General features: G+C 34.6%; 1 long non-coding RNA gene across 7 annotated transcripts in view; it reads right to left on the reverse strand.

Annotated features, from left to right (window-relative positions):
- The window catches only part of LOC107205833, a 50,576-nt gene that overhangs the window by 19,035 nt on the left and 14,038 nt on the right, over nt 1–17,503 (reverse strand). For 6 of the 7 annotated variants that reach the window (XR_004497804.1, XR_004497798.1, XR_004497800.1 and 3 more), the window contains exon 5: nt 12,773–12,864. The exons of the other annotated variant lie outside the window; for it this stretch is intronic. This is a non-coding gene — a long non-coding RNA (uncharacterized LOC107205833). The remainder of the gene's footprint in view (nt 1–12,772; nt 12,865–17,503) is intronic. 7 annotated transcript variants of the gene reach the window in all.

Consider the following 17,503-nt stretch of genomic DNA (forward strand, 5'->3'; position numbering starts at 1 on the left):
CCACAATCTGTTTACTTATATTCTACACAGCCAAGTCTGTCTGTACCATATTCTGTTCCATTTATCTTGCTTAAGCCTGGTAAATTCACCCTGCTACTCCTTTCACAGCTCAGTAGAGTCACTGAGCGTGCTCTGGAGCTGCTAAACACATTCTGAAGAAGTCCGGGATAAGCAGGTATACTGAAAGCCTCACTGATGCAGGTAATCTTTATGCCTGATGGAAAATAAAGACTGTACAAGCCATGGATGGAAAAAAGATGGCATTAAAAAATCAAGACAAGATTTATTCTTAGGTAACTAAGACGATTGAAGCTGGACCTGCAAACAGAACAAGTTAAATACAGACAGTAAGATAAGAACAAGCAGTTATATACAGTTATATACATCTTTAATAGAAACTTTCAGTGAAAAAAAAAATTAAAAACAAGTATGACTACTAACTACAAGTTCTATTCCTTAGAAGTTATTTTTTAATATTTTAGATTATTTATCAAGGAGAAAATTTTCTTTTGCTTGGGAATACAGTAAGAAATTATCTGAAGAAGAAGGAAAGAAAGATGAATTATCATAGGAAAAGAACCAAAATGCAAGCCCCTGTTCCTCGACTGCATATTCCACTCTCTTGTTGCAGTGAGCTGTCTGGAGGCTTAAACAGTTCCACAGACAGAAAACCTTCACTCATGCCAAACCCTTCCTTACAAAGCTGAGTTCCTTAACTAAGCCCAGGCTTAGACCTTCTTGAACAAAACTATGGGAGGCTTCAAGTTGTCTTCTATTCGTCTTTAAGCCCACCAGTTCACTCAAAAGTCTCTGAGTAGTGATACCAGTTCTAATTGTGCAGATGGAAGTGGCTGGAGATCAAACTGTGCTGCAGTGACTTGCAAAAGTTGAAAATGAATTGAAAATTACTTCCTGGGAAGTCACTTTGCACAAAGTTCACATGACATCTGTTTCCAAGAGATCCCACAGACACAATTCATGCATCATTACAAGCCCGTCAGTTTCTTGAAAGGAAATGCATGTACCTACACTGTAGCACATAGATCTGTGACTTTCACTAACAGAAAGTGGTTTGTATAAGTAGCCCCAAAACTATGGTTTTAACAGGATACCTTAAGGTGTTTTACTACAATGTAAGAACCGAATGCGGTTCAGTAGTTATTGTTGTAGTTCAGAGTGGAAACCTAACTTATATGCTCTGAAAGATTTCATATTCATGGACATGGCAGATGCTGGATGCATGTGGCTCTCTGGGTAAAAAAAGAAAGGGGGAAAATCAATTAAGACAATGGGAGGAAAATAATTTCATTTCAAAATTATTAACTACATACCATTCTTTGAGTATTGCAGAATTTTTCTTGTTCTGAAAACAAAGTGATTTTTATTTGGTAATCATCATGAGCATGACTTTTGGACAAAAAAAAAATTAAAAAATCTTAACACCAAACATGTCAAATCCCTTTTCATAAGGAACCTGCAGGACGGAAAACTTTGCATTATGTGTATTAAAGAATGACTATGCAAAGTGAAAACGCTTTCTAGTGAGATGTCCAAACTATAATAAAACAAAAATCTACATGAAAATATTCCTCTAACAGTAAGAATTGGTGGGAACAGAAATTTTATTCCTGGGCCTGCCTGTGCAAAGAAAAGTAGCATTCTCAAATCTATGAAACCCCAAAACATAAAGAGAAAACAACTCTGTACTGTTACCCAAATCTACTTGTATTTCAGCAGCAGCAGCTACTAGTCAGGAACTAGGTTTTAGTTAGTTATCTCATTGCAAAACAAAATAAAACAAACAAAAACCAAAACAAACAAGCAAAAATCCCCAAACACAAATAACAACAAACTAAATGAAGCAGGTTTTGGTGCTAAAAAAAAGTAAACCAGTGTGATTTTACTTGACAACACTCTTCCCCAGCTTCTTTGCTTCATCGCTGTATTCCAGCCCCTGAAGTGAAGAGGATATATATGTGGGAAGAGACTGGTTCAGTAAAAAGGTGAGGTTTTTATGCAATTATTATTTTACTGCAGAAATACACTAAACAACTAAAATAGAAAATAAAGCTGTTTTGCAGGGGTACTGCATAAGCAAGAATATCTTTATTTGCCACATACTATGTGAAAGGAAATTGAGTGGTTTTTGGTCAACTGTGAAATGCCATTTTGCCATGGTTCATTGGGATTTCTTTCCCCTAACTTATTGCAAGTTTGGTTTTGTTTATGAAAATAGATTTGATCAGCTAATCAGGGTGTAGAGGCAGTGTTCCCTCATTCAGCAATATTCAGCAGGTTTTATTCACTTTTATACTTCATTACATTTTCACTCTTGGAAACTCATTTACATAGTCTCCGTATGGTCATTTCACAGTAACTGTTTCTGACTCTGGTTGTGCTGGCTAATAATTACCCTAAGCTATCTGAGAATACCCAAGTATGTACTTGAATATACAGTTATTTCTTAATACTCAAACTCTAGATTGAAAGCTCTTTGACTAGTCCAATACTACAAAATGTCAAGCTGTTTACCAACAACAAAGACTGTGCCTCTGCTTCTCAGCCCCTGCAGTGAAGCTGAAAATGCCAGTGTTTACTTAAAGAAGGAGAAGGAGAAAAAGAACACCCCCTCCTCTATGCTTGATCCTGTGGCTGTTGGAGTGAATATTACCTTTTGTCATTGATTTCAATGGGGATTGAAGTTGACTCCATAATCTTTTTAAAGACTCTGCATTTCTGGAAAATATTACACAATAATACTTTCTGCAGATGAGGTTCTGTTTTATTTCCTCATCTACTGACTTAGTTTAGCTTTCCCATCATCTTATACACAGAACCATGATGTCTGTGTATCTGAACATATAATTTAACGAGAAGAATAAGAAAGGAAACAAGAATTTTCCCTTGGAAGTTCTGTAGGCCAAAACCTGCATGTATTTTTACCATAGCATCCCAACTTCCCTGAGTTTATTCTTTCCAGCATTATTGTGGCACAAGGCGGCTTATTTCTAAGACTTCATCTTTTAGTCAGAAAAGAGTTGAATTAAATAACTATGGAAAGGGTCAAAGGCAAATTGTGAAAGGCAGGACTTTCCTCCTGTTCCTCCTTAGCAACTGATTTTAAAATGCCAGTAACTTTAATCATCAGTTACAGGGTATTAAATCATATAGGGTTTTAGAATTTGGCAGAAGAAATAAAAAATTTCTGAATGGGAATGAAAGAAACCACAGAAAAGCCTATGCAAACTGCAGGAAAAAAAATCCTTCTTTGATATTTTACAGAATACACAAAAATAACATTTGGATAATCATTAAATAATACTGTGAAAGTCTACTGTGCAAACAAGGAGTTTCTCAGGGTTGTGTATGTGTGTGCTATTTAATTGTTTTGAATTTTTGGTTGAGATTTCTTTTCAAAAAGAATGATGTGCTCTAAAAAGAGGACAAGCTTGGTTCAGTTATAGCTTTCATATAATTACTACAAACTAATGCAAATTAGACTGTAGGTCTGCTCAATGTACATTTCTGTGCTTGCCAAATTATGTTTGGCAGTGTGGTCAAGCAATAACAGATGCACACTGTGCCTAGTTTTCTCGGGCTGTTCAATAATTAGGAGGGCCATGTATTATAATAAACCACATCCCCTTGGCTGAGATTTGGATGCAAATTGCACACTAATTCACTTCCAAGTTTTTGGAAGCATACCAAAAGACATGAAAATTAGGGAAATATACTATTTACTTCATGAAATGTGTTTAAAACTAAATAAAGCTCATTTGTAAGCAATGTTCATCTATTCCATCCTTGTAAAAAAATTAACAATGAGTTCCCTTTCCTTCACACTATTTAGTTCAGCAGCTAATGTGACACCTCTGCAATGTTCATGGCATCTCTATTATTCTTGCACTGAGAGAGTACAATATAAAAGACAGTTACTCTGCTTTGTATTTCTCTAAGGTATTGCTGAGGTTGAGTGGATAATATCAGTTCAATGAAAGACTTGAATCACACTGCAATCCAAATTCTTTGCAATCAGTTGAGTTGTAACGGCATGCTGTTTATAGCAGAAAATTCGTCTTTTGAGAAGGCTGAAGATTCTTTACCCTTAGCTATTATACAATGGGTGAATGGAGAGATTTAATTAAAAAAAAAATACTTAATGAGGGAAATTCTAGAAAATCCAGCAACGTAATGTAGTTACACGTGTAGATGTAACTACCTCAGTCTCTAAATTATGAAGGAACAGAAAATTCAAACAATTGAAATTATTGCTGTACATATTAGCAGGTAGTTACATTTTCCTGGAAATCATTTTACAGTGAGTTATCTTGCAGTAACAGTTAACACACTTAAACAGAGAAATATAATGCAACCTGAAAGTGGCGTAATAGGAGATATACCTCCTGTGTTTATTGTCTACTAATTGCAATGTGATTGTACCAAAGAGGCATAAGACTCTTATCTCTATAGTCTCTAGACAAATACAGAAAAATGGCAGTGAAAATGGCACATATCAGAACCCTCTCCTGCAGTATTATTTTAATTTTTTTGTTTTTGTTTTAAGAAGAAATATCATGGAACATAGCTTTGTAAATATTAAAAAGTAATATTAAGTATTTTATATTTTCCAGCGATGTTAAAACAATTCTTTTCAAGAAAACAATGAGGCAAAATATTGCTTGCCAGACATATAAAAATTACTTTCAATATATTCTGTACTGACACTACAATTTTAGTGACTACATTGTAGTTTTGACATGGGAAACGTAATTGTAAACTAATTCACATGGAAATCAGCAAAAATCTCTATAGTAAAGCAGAAGTCAGTAAATTACTGAAGTCTTAGCTATTAAAAATTTGATAATACAGAAATAGAAGCATAATACAGGAGGCAAGTGTCCTATGATTAAGGTTGGTTTAGGAGGATAAATCAATGCTGTGACACATAGCTACAGCTATTATGTACCTCAGGTTTACAGTTTTGTAGTAGGTGTTTTCCAGGTGTTTCTTGGGTGTTTATCCTATTCAGTGGTTGTTGATATTGCAGCTATATAACCATAGACTAACAAAACTGCAACAAAATTCTTCTTTCCAGCATGATGAATACAGAGTTAACTACATAAAACAGTTTTGGCAAAAGTACTGCTCACTCTGTATGTTGAATTTGAAAACAGGATAAAGACTAAATGTGATAAAGCAGCTGAAATTGTCAATTCATTTGCATCATTTAAATAAGAGAACTATGAAGAACTTTAGGTGAATTCTGCAAAAAAAAAAATCCGGTTGAACAACGAAGCAGCAAGTAAGTCTCAACACAGATAAGACCCCCCCCCTAAAAACACATTAGTGGAAATGGTCCAAAGTATTTATACATAATGATGTCTTCTGAATTAGTTGTAACCTCTCAGGAAAAAAGAAGATCCAGGCATTACTGTAGACAGCTCAATGAAGAGACTTGTTCAGTGGTGATTAAAAAAGCAAATAAGATGTTAAATTGTGTTAAGAAGGGAATAGAGAATAGAAAAGAGAAGATTACAATTGCATTATATAAATCAATGGCACATTGATTACTGTATTCAGTTAGACATCTTATTTTAAAAAGACACAAATGAGAAGGTGAAATGAAGTACAATGAAAATGACAAAGGTGTTACTTTCATAGTCACTAAATCATGTCAGCCTCTCCAGAAGCAGAAGGGGCTAAGTGGAAAATGTGAATCCCAATTTGATAGAACCACCCCAAGAAAGCTAGCCCTTTCTCTAACACTTATCAGATGCAAACCATCTCATTTTTTAACATTTATGAGAGAGTGCTTCAGCATGCTGCCAGTATCAGGAAAATAGTGATGGTGTAGAGACATTTTTGGACTCCAGTCATTCTGTTGTGTGTATATTCATTAGAGATGCAAAGTATGTGTAAATCCAAATCACCACTTGAGAAAAAATGTAATTTTCATTCTTTATTGAAGAATCTTTCTCTGGAATTAGTCTTTGCATGTAAACCTTGTCACATTTTCTTGCAAAAGGGCATTAGGGGGGGAGCCTGATACTTTGGGGACTTAGGGGTGAGGGGAATTATTAGTGCTTTTTTTAAGGTTTTTGGTATTCTTTTTGTAGAAACAAATTAACTGAGGTCATTTAGATTTTATTAACAATTACTTTATTTTTGTGGAGTGATGAGGATCATCACTTGCTTGAACTGTTAAAGACAACAGGACATATACGTAGTAGCTTCCTAGACTTGGAGAAGACATCTGAAAACATCAAGTTTGTGCATATCTCTGTCTGGTAAAACAATATGTGTGCATGTTAAACATTGAAAATAGTCCAAGAGCTGCCATTAATTTGAATTGATCTGAAATCATTACTGGAACTGCCAGGGAGCTGAAAAATCAGTTATTTCTGCAACACTCATCTGAGATACTCCGTATCTTTTGAGGAATGTACAAAAATGTTGACTTTACTGTTGCTAGCTTCAATGGTACATTAATCCATTAAATATGATAAAAATAACTCAGAAATTACTTTGGTAATAAACCCATATCCAGCTATACTCCTTAACACTTGTGTCCATGTGATGAACACATGAAGTCTCTCTGGAGTGTTATTCAGTGGAAAAATCTCCTAAGAACTTTAAATAACCTTACCTCAAGTTGTGTTAACCCATATAATGAGAAATGTCTAAAAAATTTGGAAATGGGGCAGACCAAACACATTGTCAATCTTCAGTTCTTCACAACTTTTGTGACTTTTTCCAGTCTATTCTATGAGAGGCAATAGAATTATACTGGTATGTATTGCCTACCTATTAGCTGGCTTCCTGCCCTTAAAGTTCAATGATCTCTGCAGATTCCTAAGAGTTCTTATCAGAATGTTCCTAGAATAACATCATTTCTACTGAAGTGCCAAGTGAAAATCAAGATAAATAAATTAATTTTTGTACATTTGATTCATTGTATGACATATTGACACCATTATATTGATCATTATGACTTACTGTTTTCTTTATCGGTGTCTCCCTCAATAGCTCTGGGAAGTTATACAGAATGGAAACTGTGCAATAATTTTTAATGCACTGACCACAAGAAATCTTTTCAAAATTCACAACATTAAAATTTTTCAAAGAAAGAAGGGAACATTTCTTTTCAAGCATTTTCTGTTGAAAATAACCGCTTTTCCAATTAGTCCACTGAATATTTTGAGTGTTTTGATGAAAATATGTAGATATGTTTTATGATGATGATGATTATTATTATTACTAGTCTGCATATGTATATTTCTGTTTACTTTCCTATTAATTTCTTTTAAAACTAGAGATCTAATTTGCAAGGTAGGTAGTTGAGTAGCCTAAATACCTTCACAGATGTGACAATAAATCTCAGTGAAATCAAGGTTTGAAATCTGGTTTCTGTTGCAGAATAGTATTTTGTGAAAAACATTTGTAGATTAATCTGTTTTTAGCAGTCATTTTTAAATTACTTTTAGAAAGACTTTGGGAAGCTTAGTATTGTTATTTTCTAAGATGGTGGAGAGTATGATTTATTCAAACCTAGGAATGCTCTAGGAATCATAAAATGGCTAAGGATAAATTATTCTCTTCCAAGACTTGATACCAGCAGTGTGATCTCCTTCAGCTCAGAAAAAAAGATCCAGTCTACCCGTTTTTGCCATACACTTAGCAAATGCTGTAGCAAATAATCTACCTGGGATAGGATAGAAAAAAGATGGTACTTCACTCCTATCTGTTATTTCACATTTCCTCTGTGAAAAAGACTACTTTCAGGAGCAGTTTTAGGTTAATGAATATTGTTGTCCTAGATCATCTCCTTGCAACATATAAACATCACCCCCCAGAATCTTAGGAGAGATCTCTCTTTTCAGTATTTCCCACATGCTTTTTTCAGTGACTTTTGGTCTATGTTATATTTTCATAGATTCTATTACCATCTTTCTCTCCCCACAGACTTCCTTCAGGGAAGTGAATCACCTGTAATAAGTGCAATTCCAATAAGTGGCTGGTTTGGTGCTGCAACAACCAGCCAATGCTTTCATGTCCAAAAGTGTTTTGCAGTAAAGTTTTATATCCTCAGGATCTGACAACCTTTGCAATTTTCAAGAAGTAGGATAAAACTATCTCAGAAGTGCTTACAAAAGCTGGGGACACTTTTGTTAACTGAGCTGTCATTTTGGCATGGCTCCAAGTGCATGGCAGACTCACTGAAAAAATATTGCATCATAAAATAGACTGTGTAACAGAGTCTTAGCTTGGAATATACCTTAGAACATGAGGTCAACCTGTACTTGTTATCTCATTAAGGTTAAAAAAATCCAAACAACTAAAAATCCCAACCTAGCAGAGGGTTAATTTAAAACTAAGAAGAATCTACTTCAGGCAGTAATGTTTTTTAAACCTTCCTTTATAAATTTTGCTTATCAAGGAGTGCCCTTCTGGTATATCAACTGAGCCAAGACTGAGTTCTCAAATACTATGATGGCTTCTGTTAATTAGATAGTTTATCTGTGATGAGTTGTTGACACTGAGATGATTTGTGTTAAATAATTTTAAAATATTCTGTGGGGCACTAACTTAGATGCATTGTTTGTTCATATTCCAGGCCCCGGCTTCAATCTTTTTTACAGTCCTCGACAGAAATGAAGTTGATGCTTCAGCAAACTTCTTTAAGTCAGAACAAGTAACATTGCAAAGATATTTTTGATTAACTGGAATTCTCTGCAATTTTTATTTCTTTTTGTACAATGAGCTCTAGTTTAATATCATAACATGTGAAGAATGTTTTTGCAATATTTAAATACATGAAGTTTTCCTAGTTTATAATTTCTTAAATATTTATTTTTTAATGTTTTCCCTCTCATAAATCCATCTCCAGTCCCCAAATAAGGGGTAAATGCAGGAAAGGGTGGCAGAACATGGAACTTCTTTCTACTAGGGTGCTATAGTTTTCTAAATACTCTATATTTTTGTAAGCTTTACTTTCATGGGAAAGATGGATACGCTAATTTTAATTGTAAAATACACTATTTATCACAAAAATCCATGCAGTGTGCTTCAGTGATGATTACAAAATATTACACTGTTTGAAATGAAAAAAAAATTAAGGCTGCATGTAGATGAACCAAAGGTAAATGCTTACAGGTAGCAAGCTACTATGGCATCATAATAACAGCAGAACATCCTTATTTGTTCTTGTTCTTCTACTCCATAAATTAGCTCTCATTGCCTATATTGCTTCTCTATTCTTATACATTGCAACTTTCCCATTTTTCTCTATTCTTTCCCTCCTAGTCTCCCTCTCAACAAAAATTATACCCTTCTTTCTGACTGTTTTTATCCACTGTTCTCTTGTTTGCCTTCACTCTCTAGTCTATAAAGCCCCAAATGCTCCCTTTTCCTTCTCAACGCCCCATCTTCCTGAGTGGGAGTGCTGCCCATGCCGCGATAACACCTCAGACTCTGTTGTGATCTCCATTCTGCATTTGCACATGGATACAGTCCCCTAATTGAGAGACATTTTTTTTTTTTATTAAAAGCATTAGACATTTATATGTAGGAATAACACTTGCAGAGACATTCTCTAGGTTAAAAGTTAAAAGGGATGTCAATCATCATACTTCAGAACATAAACAGATTGCCAGCGTGGGTTGAAAAGGAATTTTCCCCACATAAAATCATAGAAGTTTGCAATAGAAAAGAACTAATAGGTCAGCTAATCTACCTACCTGCCAATTCAAGCTTTTTCCCCAACATGTATTTTGCTGCTCCTTTGGCCTCTCAAAAATCTCAAGCAATTGGACTGTTAATATTTCCCCATAGAGAATATACAGTGGTTTAGTGTAAATAGTTTGCTGTCCAGAATTTTTCAGGTAGACAGGCTAAATTTTCTCTTATTACCTTCATCCCACTAGTCTTCATAGCGCTTCCATCTATCACATTAAATAACCTTTCTCTCCTGACTTATTTTTTACACTTTTCCATATACATAGGTGCCATGGCCTGTTTGATGGTTCCTACCTAATCTAGCTAAATAAACAATTCTTTTTAGTATAACTTCCTCTTAAAATTATATTCCTGTAACTACAATGTTCATGAGAAAAACCACCTATACAATGACTGCAGGCAAACTAGAGCTTCTGAATATACAAACAAATACACATATAGAGATTTGTCAACAAGCATACCAACACAATATGTGGTAATGCAAAATGAACATGCAACTAACTGTAATTTCTTGTAAGACAGCTCTTTAAGCTACATGGGCTATTCTGTGGTACTCTTTTCTGTCCTGGAATTCTTTGTTCAGGAAGGAAGATCGTTTTCCAAGTAAGGTATCTGTCTCTTCAGTGATTAAAAAATATAAACATTTGGGGATTCAGAACAATGAAGATTTGTCAATAAAATAAAAATACAGAGAAAAGCTTTAGAGCTTAAAGGTTAAACAGGTAAAAGAGTGCTATCCCTTCCCAAGCCAATCATCCCACAGACAACTAAAATGAGTCAAACCAAAATTCTCCAGCATGTTTTAAAATTCTCATATCCTAACTTATAACCAAGATTAAGAACAAAATTCACAGGTAGCCCAAATATGCAGAGGAATACTTTGCCGGGGTCTTAAAGAGAATCAGCCTTGCAGATGTGACAGAGAACAGGGTGAGAAAGCACCACATTTCTGTTCAAATGTGTCACGTGAATTTTCTGTGGGATTAGTAACATGCCAGAAAAATGAATAGGAAGGCACAACTCTTCTTGTATTCTGGCTTACTGTTACAGCATTTAGGAGTCAGAAAACTAACAGAAAGAATGCCACATACAGCTTTCAAGTACTATCTCCAGTTTCTGTTTTCCAAGGCAAACAACTGTCCACTCTTTGGAACCTCATATCATTTTTCTAGAGCTATGGCTTTTGCATATCTAAGGCTTTACTATGGAGATATTTTAAAAGTCTTAAGACCAAACTCTAAGCAGGTGCTATCAGATGAAAGTGGCTAGAGACTTTCACTGCACTGCCTAGTCCTCAAGATACTTTCAAACTTCATTGACCTAAGGACATTGGAGTTCTAGGCTGTTCACACAGCAAACACAGATCTCAGTGGGCCTCCTGAAAAGTACAATATGGAACTTTCTGGTTTAGGCCAATTTCTATTACAATTATAAGCAAGTAGATAATATACCTAAAATGCAGGTGATGAAATGGTTACTATATAGTTGCTATAAAGTATCCTATCTAGACACATTTCTCTAACTCTGTTTTTGTATTTCTTTACATCCTTTGTAGATTAGAGTAAACACAATTAATTAATCATGAAAAGCAACTCCTACAGAGTAGAAGCAGGATTTTATCTTCCAAAGCAACTTCCCTGCCAGACCTGAAAAATCTTATTCATTGTCAAGCAGTGTCACTCTTCTTAGCCAGCCTTTGATACCATGAGGTGCAGCAACCAAGAACTACAGCAGTCTGCCTGTTTTTTGACATGGATACAGGATTGAAATATACTGGGCTATTTGCACCATCTGGTACATGCATTTCAGTTGAATGAAAGCAGATGAACTCCTGGGCACTTTGGTGATGAAACACCAGGAGAAAAAGAAACAAAACCCAAAAGATGTAAAAGTGTTAGTGAGGAAAAGAAGCTGAATTGATCTCATTTCTGGACTACAGAAGGTCATCTTCTAGGTTTCCTCACACTTGACATGGAACTACATGTTTGGCTCCTTGCATGTTTGAAGTGGGAGTGCGTTAGATTAAGCAGACTGTTCTAATGATCCTTTTTAGTTTTGAAATCTAGGGATCTATAAATATGTATATATCAATGTTGCTGTGACTATGATTTGCAGCTGTCAATCAGTTTGCTTTTTATGGCTGTAAAATTTCATTTCACTAAGGTTTTTTGTGTAGTCTTCTGAAAGAATAAAAGTCTACTCCACATCTCCACATTTTAGACAGAAGAGTAATGCATGATTAACAGTATGCTGAGAGGTGTCACATTCACATTAACACTGATGTGTGAACCAGTGGTCAAATGGCAGATTACATGTCTGTCACAACACATCAGGGCAGTGTTCCAGTCTGCCAGCTTTACCCTGCCCAGCTTCCTCAAACAAAGAGTTCTTCTGAAAAATGTAGCACAAAAAAGAATGTTGAGCCTTTGGGGGAAAAAGAAGTCTGTCTCACGGTCAAGCTTTTTGAAGACTTAGTAACATCAAATGGCAGCAAGGGTTACTCACAGTCACATAACCTTGCAGGTTCATGGATCTCTATAGCACAAATGGTGCATATGTGGCCTTATCAAAGATTTTCTGCATGATAACTGTATTACTGAAAAAGTACTACGGCTGGCATATTTCGATTTCGAGAAAGGATGCCAATTCTATCAAGGCTAGAAAAACTCTGACCCAGTTCCAAGAGAAAAAGCAAGTTTTTGGAATATCATTTGAAGCAAGAAGTTCCAGTTCATTGAAAATGTCATGAAAAGTGCCCTTCTCCTTTCATTTTAAGGACAGAATTTTATTTTTTATGTGGATAATTAACTAGCTGCTTGACTTCTTATATAGCAAATTGTCACACCTGGAACTGAAGTGACTTTTAGAGGGTAATGATGTTTGAAGCCAAAACATATAATGAAGCAGAACACATTTTTAATCCCTTAGGATGTTTACATATATTAAAAGCAAAATTTTAGACAATAATTTTACTATTGTTTGCAAACCCTAAAATTCTATCTCAGGGTTTAAAAATGGTTGTGAATATCACACTCACTTGGACAGTGCCTGACTTCTCACATGCTTTAAGTCTCAAAAGATCTGCTGAATTTTCCTGGAAGTTAAATTGCTGTTCCAGCAGTACTCTCACTGAAATGAAAACACAAATTGAAAGATATAAAGGCTAACTTGCTTAAAACAAATAACATAAAAGTTAAGTTCTATTTTCAAAAACACCCAGGTTACATGGATCTCTTTTTACAACATAAAAACATGTCTGCTGAAGAATATTATCTAAATATTATGCTGGTAAGTAGTTGGCATATGAGCCAGTATTTGGACTCAGCCCAGAACAAGTAGCTGAGTATTGTCTTGGCTCATCTCTTAAATGTTAATATATGTTTACTATATATAATGGACTTGACAAGCACCTCTTTCAATATTTTAAACATTGACTTTATAGAAATCACTCCTGATTTACACAAAAACATGAACTGGAAGATGGAATCTATGTAGAGATAGGATATGGAAAAATAAACACACACATATGTATACGTATACGTATATGTATATGTATATGTATATGTATATATCTATATATCATCTATATCTATATAATCTATATCTATATCTATATCTGTATGTATGAATTGTGCATTCTTCCATATGCTACATATAACCTCTTTATATAGTAATATAAAATACATATTCTACATTCCATAAATTATTGCATATTAATACACAAAAATATGCCATTTCTTACATGAAAAAATATTTTGATTTTTACACTGATTTTGTATGCATTTGTACATATTTCCAGACAAGTTATCACCAAATTCCATCCTTTGTATGACCATACAGCTTTTATTAAAATCCTCTTCTCTGCTTCCAATTTAAAATATTCAAACTACCTATATAGTTTTCAAGATCTATGAATTTATATAGTACAGACACACTTCTTTTAAAATTAGTACATTACAGTGATAAGAGGGATTTTTTCTAATTTTCCCTTTTGTAACTCTCTGCTTTGCTAGTGAAATGAAGTTCAACAACATTCAGATGAGCCACAATTCAGTTTGTCAGGCTTGGCTTCCTTTCATCATTTTTTTTCTTCCTGACACTATGAACCTGCTGCTACTCTCATAAGATTTAAAGTTTATTTCTGTACACATTTTGCTTCTCATTTCTGTATGAATGGCTTCTATGTCTTGAGTGATAGAAATGTTATTTTCTGTGGCTTGAATTTAGACTTCTTAAGAATAACATAGGTATAGCATGTTACAAGGAGGAAGAGTACTAAGAGAGTCTGAATTCCACCTTTACCTATTGTCTTTTGAATTCACTTACAGTCCTGTAAACAATTATTCTTAAACAAAGGTCTCACTGTATGTTACAGCATTATACATCAAAAGCAACTACAGTTGTGCAGCACAGCATGGTGTTATAAATGATACTGCTGTATAGCATGTTATGTACAGAAAGTAGATAAAAAACTGTGCACATCATAAATGACATTAAATTATATACATTAAATGTATTCTCTTATTCAAAGACAGACAAACTTAATGAAATGTTTTTTAAGTTCTCATAAATGCACAGTTGAGAAATGTAAATGAAGTGTTAGAAAATTGTCTGATATTACTCTAGCAGGAAGAAAAGTTACCTCTATGAAAAAATTCTCCACTCCAATGGAAGGTTTAAGAAGCATAATAGAAAATGTAAATTGTTCCAAAAGACAGAAAATCAGAGCTGATATAATCGAATTTCCTACCATGAAGAACTTTATTAACAATAGTAATGAAATCATACTTACAAGTGGAATTTTCAAAAGAACTAATTATTGGTCAGCTCTGTTTTGGTTAAGTTTCAAGATTCACAGGAAGAATAATGCTCTTAAAATTGCAGTTAGGCATCTAAATAAAGCAGTAATACTTTATTCACAAAATCCTTACAGAACTGATGCCTCTAAGTGTCTAGTGCTTTCTCAGCAGCTACATTTTCTGCAATAATATTCCTGTAATGTCATTAGATACATGCTGAACAACCCATACTTTCAAAACACCATGAAAACTATCAACTAACACTCTAAGCCCAATGTAATACACAGATTAATTTCACAGCCCTGTGTCTGGGTCCTGAAAGTATTGCCTATACTTAGCTGTCAATTAGAGACTGAAGTGATTTAAATTATCCCTGTTAGAGGTTTGTTTTTGCTTCCGTAGTTCATTTCAAAAATTAGTTACACACATGTTATTATTATAATATAATGAGTCATCTGTTAATTATTTTTGACATCTATGATAATAAAAATATACAAATGTTCTAGTTATTAATAGAATTGGCCTATCTTTATGAAACTCAAATTGCCATGATTGTTGGACAAACTGGCACTAAATCACTCTTTCATCTTTAAAATGGTGCAGTATCTTTTGTACCTAAGTTCTGTGAGTCTTTATCTATAAGTCTGTCTTTACACAACTGCAAATAACCAGGGTTTAACCCATCTTACTTTAAAGGCTTTCACAAAAATGCATGACTGCACACGCTATCAAAAATAATCTTCGACCGACCACATGCTGTGTAAGGGTACCAGTGAATTACTTCATAAACAGACAGAATGCAAACATGCACAAACACACTAACCACTAATGCCATAAACAACTTCAAGCACAGTACAAACAAAATGCATGCCAAGAAACCTGCTTGAAAATGTGTATTATAGAAAAATACACTTTCAGTTTCTGAATGTTATTTGACTACTTATTACACAGTAAACAAAACTATGCAAAGTCCATGATGGCCCTTGAATTAAACTTCTGCCAAGTTCCAGAGACTGTTTATTATTCCTTTTTCCTGAATGGAGATATGCTATGTATAATATTAAGAGTACCTCTTCTTTTTCTCCATGTATGTCGCCTAATAAAAATAGGTTATATATACATGCTATATACATATCACATTAAAAAACCCCAGTAATTATTGGGGCAGAATTTGGGTACTCAGCAAACATAACAATCTAAATCATGAAACTAATTTACACATGATAAAAATCCACATACTTTACTACCACTTTGAATCTGTAAGTTCATTCACTTCTACAGAGAATTTAAATATAAGAGTTTCTTCCTTATTGGACTGATAACAATGCAGTCATGTCAAAAACCACCTAAAGCCTCTCCATAGCATCACAAAGTACTCAATATGGCAAGGGATTGCCAAGTGAAACCCTAAACCCACACTTGGCAGGCAGACTGGCTGCAGACTAATCTGAATTGGATTTATGTTAGTGGAAAAAAGAGAAGGTTGCTATTAAGTAGGAAATACAGAGAAAAAAGTCAGAGCCCAGAACTCATCCCTCAGGAGCTCAGTTCAGTCTGTGTGCTAGAATTTAGTCTGAGGTTCCTCCCATCCCATCTGTTCTGGGAAAGATTGTGAGTTAGGACCAATTTTATACCCAGTTTAAGATAGAAGTGACAAAAGATATAATTTAATGAAAATTACTCCCAGATTCTTACTATATATTTTTACTACTGACATGAAAAACAGCAACAGTGTTATGGCAGGCTGTGCTGCATGTTTACTGAATGGCCAAACGTGCAACAACCAATTCTAGTCTTTTCTTTGCTGGAGCTCTGACTTTATTTTCCTTCTCACACAGGTGTTTGTGTTCACAAAACCTGCATGAATATTGTGATCTTCGGTCCTTTTGAAAATTCACTTACATTGACCAAAGGTTTACAGGGAAGACTGCGGCAGAAGAGAGAAGATAAGACGGTTTGGTTTCTTAAGTCTAAATTCACTCTTAAAATGCCTAGCCAAGCACAAAACATTCAGGGTAGAGTTCACTGAGAATGAAAAGTGAAGAGAGTGAGTTTATCAGTAAGAGGTGCTGAAGGGACATGGTAGGCCAGGCACAACACAAATGTGAGCGGTGGTTCACAGGGCTAATCAGTGGCTACATAGAAATACTGAGGTAAATCCTTCAGTGCATGTCTAAGCTGCCATTCCAACACAAGAAGGTTCAAGAAGCATCATGAAAAAATTTAAATGGTCTCAAAGCAAGCTAGAATTAGAAAATTACTAAATTAAACCAAACAAGTTTTGCTGATGACTACACAGATCACAGTGTGGGCACTGATTTATCTGTTCTGATGATTCATACTGATGAGGCAATTTAACCAGTTGTCCATCCAGGCAGAAGTCACTGTCCCTATGGCAGAGAGAGGATGTTCACTCCCCAGATGCTGCTATTTATACCTCAGCATAATAAAATAAATGCAATTAGTGCTCTTGCAAAGTAACACAGAATTTCACATCCCAGACTGGCTGAAAGGTGATACCTCATCTCTTCATCCATACTGTTCAGCAAAAAGAATTTATCCTCAGGACAGTTATCATTTAAATTCAACAAATACATGAATCTTCATTACCGAATTGTGCTAATTAAACTAATCAAATTCTAAATTAATTAATTTAAATGGGCATAATTTTTGCACAACAGCTCAGTGGTCAAAAAAAGAGCCACTTGTTAATTAATTTACTGTTCTTTATTTTTAAGACTTGTTTCATTTGAAGCTCAAGAAACACTAAGTAAAGACCTTTCCTAAATTTTCATTAAAAATTTATTTCACACCAAAAACATGTTTCTGAATACTCCTCAGGATTCAGAGGTGCATCAGGAGAAGGTAGCAAACCAAGCTATCCCTAGTATTTTCAAATTTAGGGAAAAACAGACATGCACACAAAAATTTAATCAGTGGGCATGTAAAGAAGTAGAAATTCCTAAGGA

Source organism: Parus major, chromosome 5 (genome assembly GCF_001522545.3).
Source record: "Parus major isolate Abel chromosome 5, Parus_major1.1, whole genome shotgun sequence".
In the NCBI taxonomy this organism is placed as follows: domain Eukaryota; kingdom Metazoa; phylum Chordata; class Aves; order Passeriformes; family Paridae; genus Parus; species Parus major.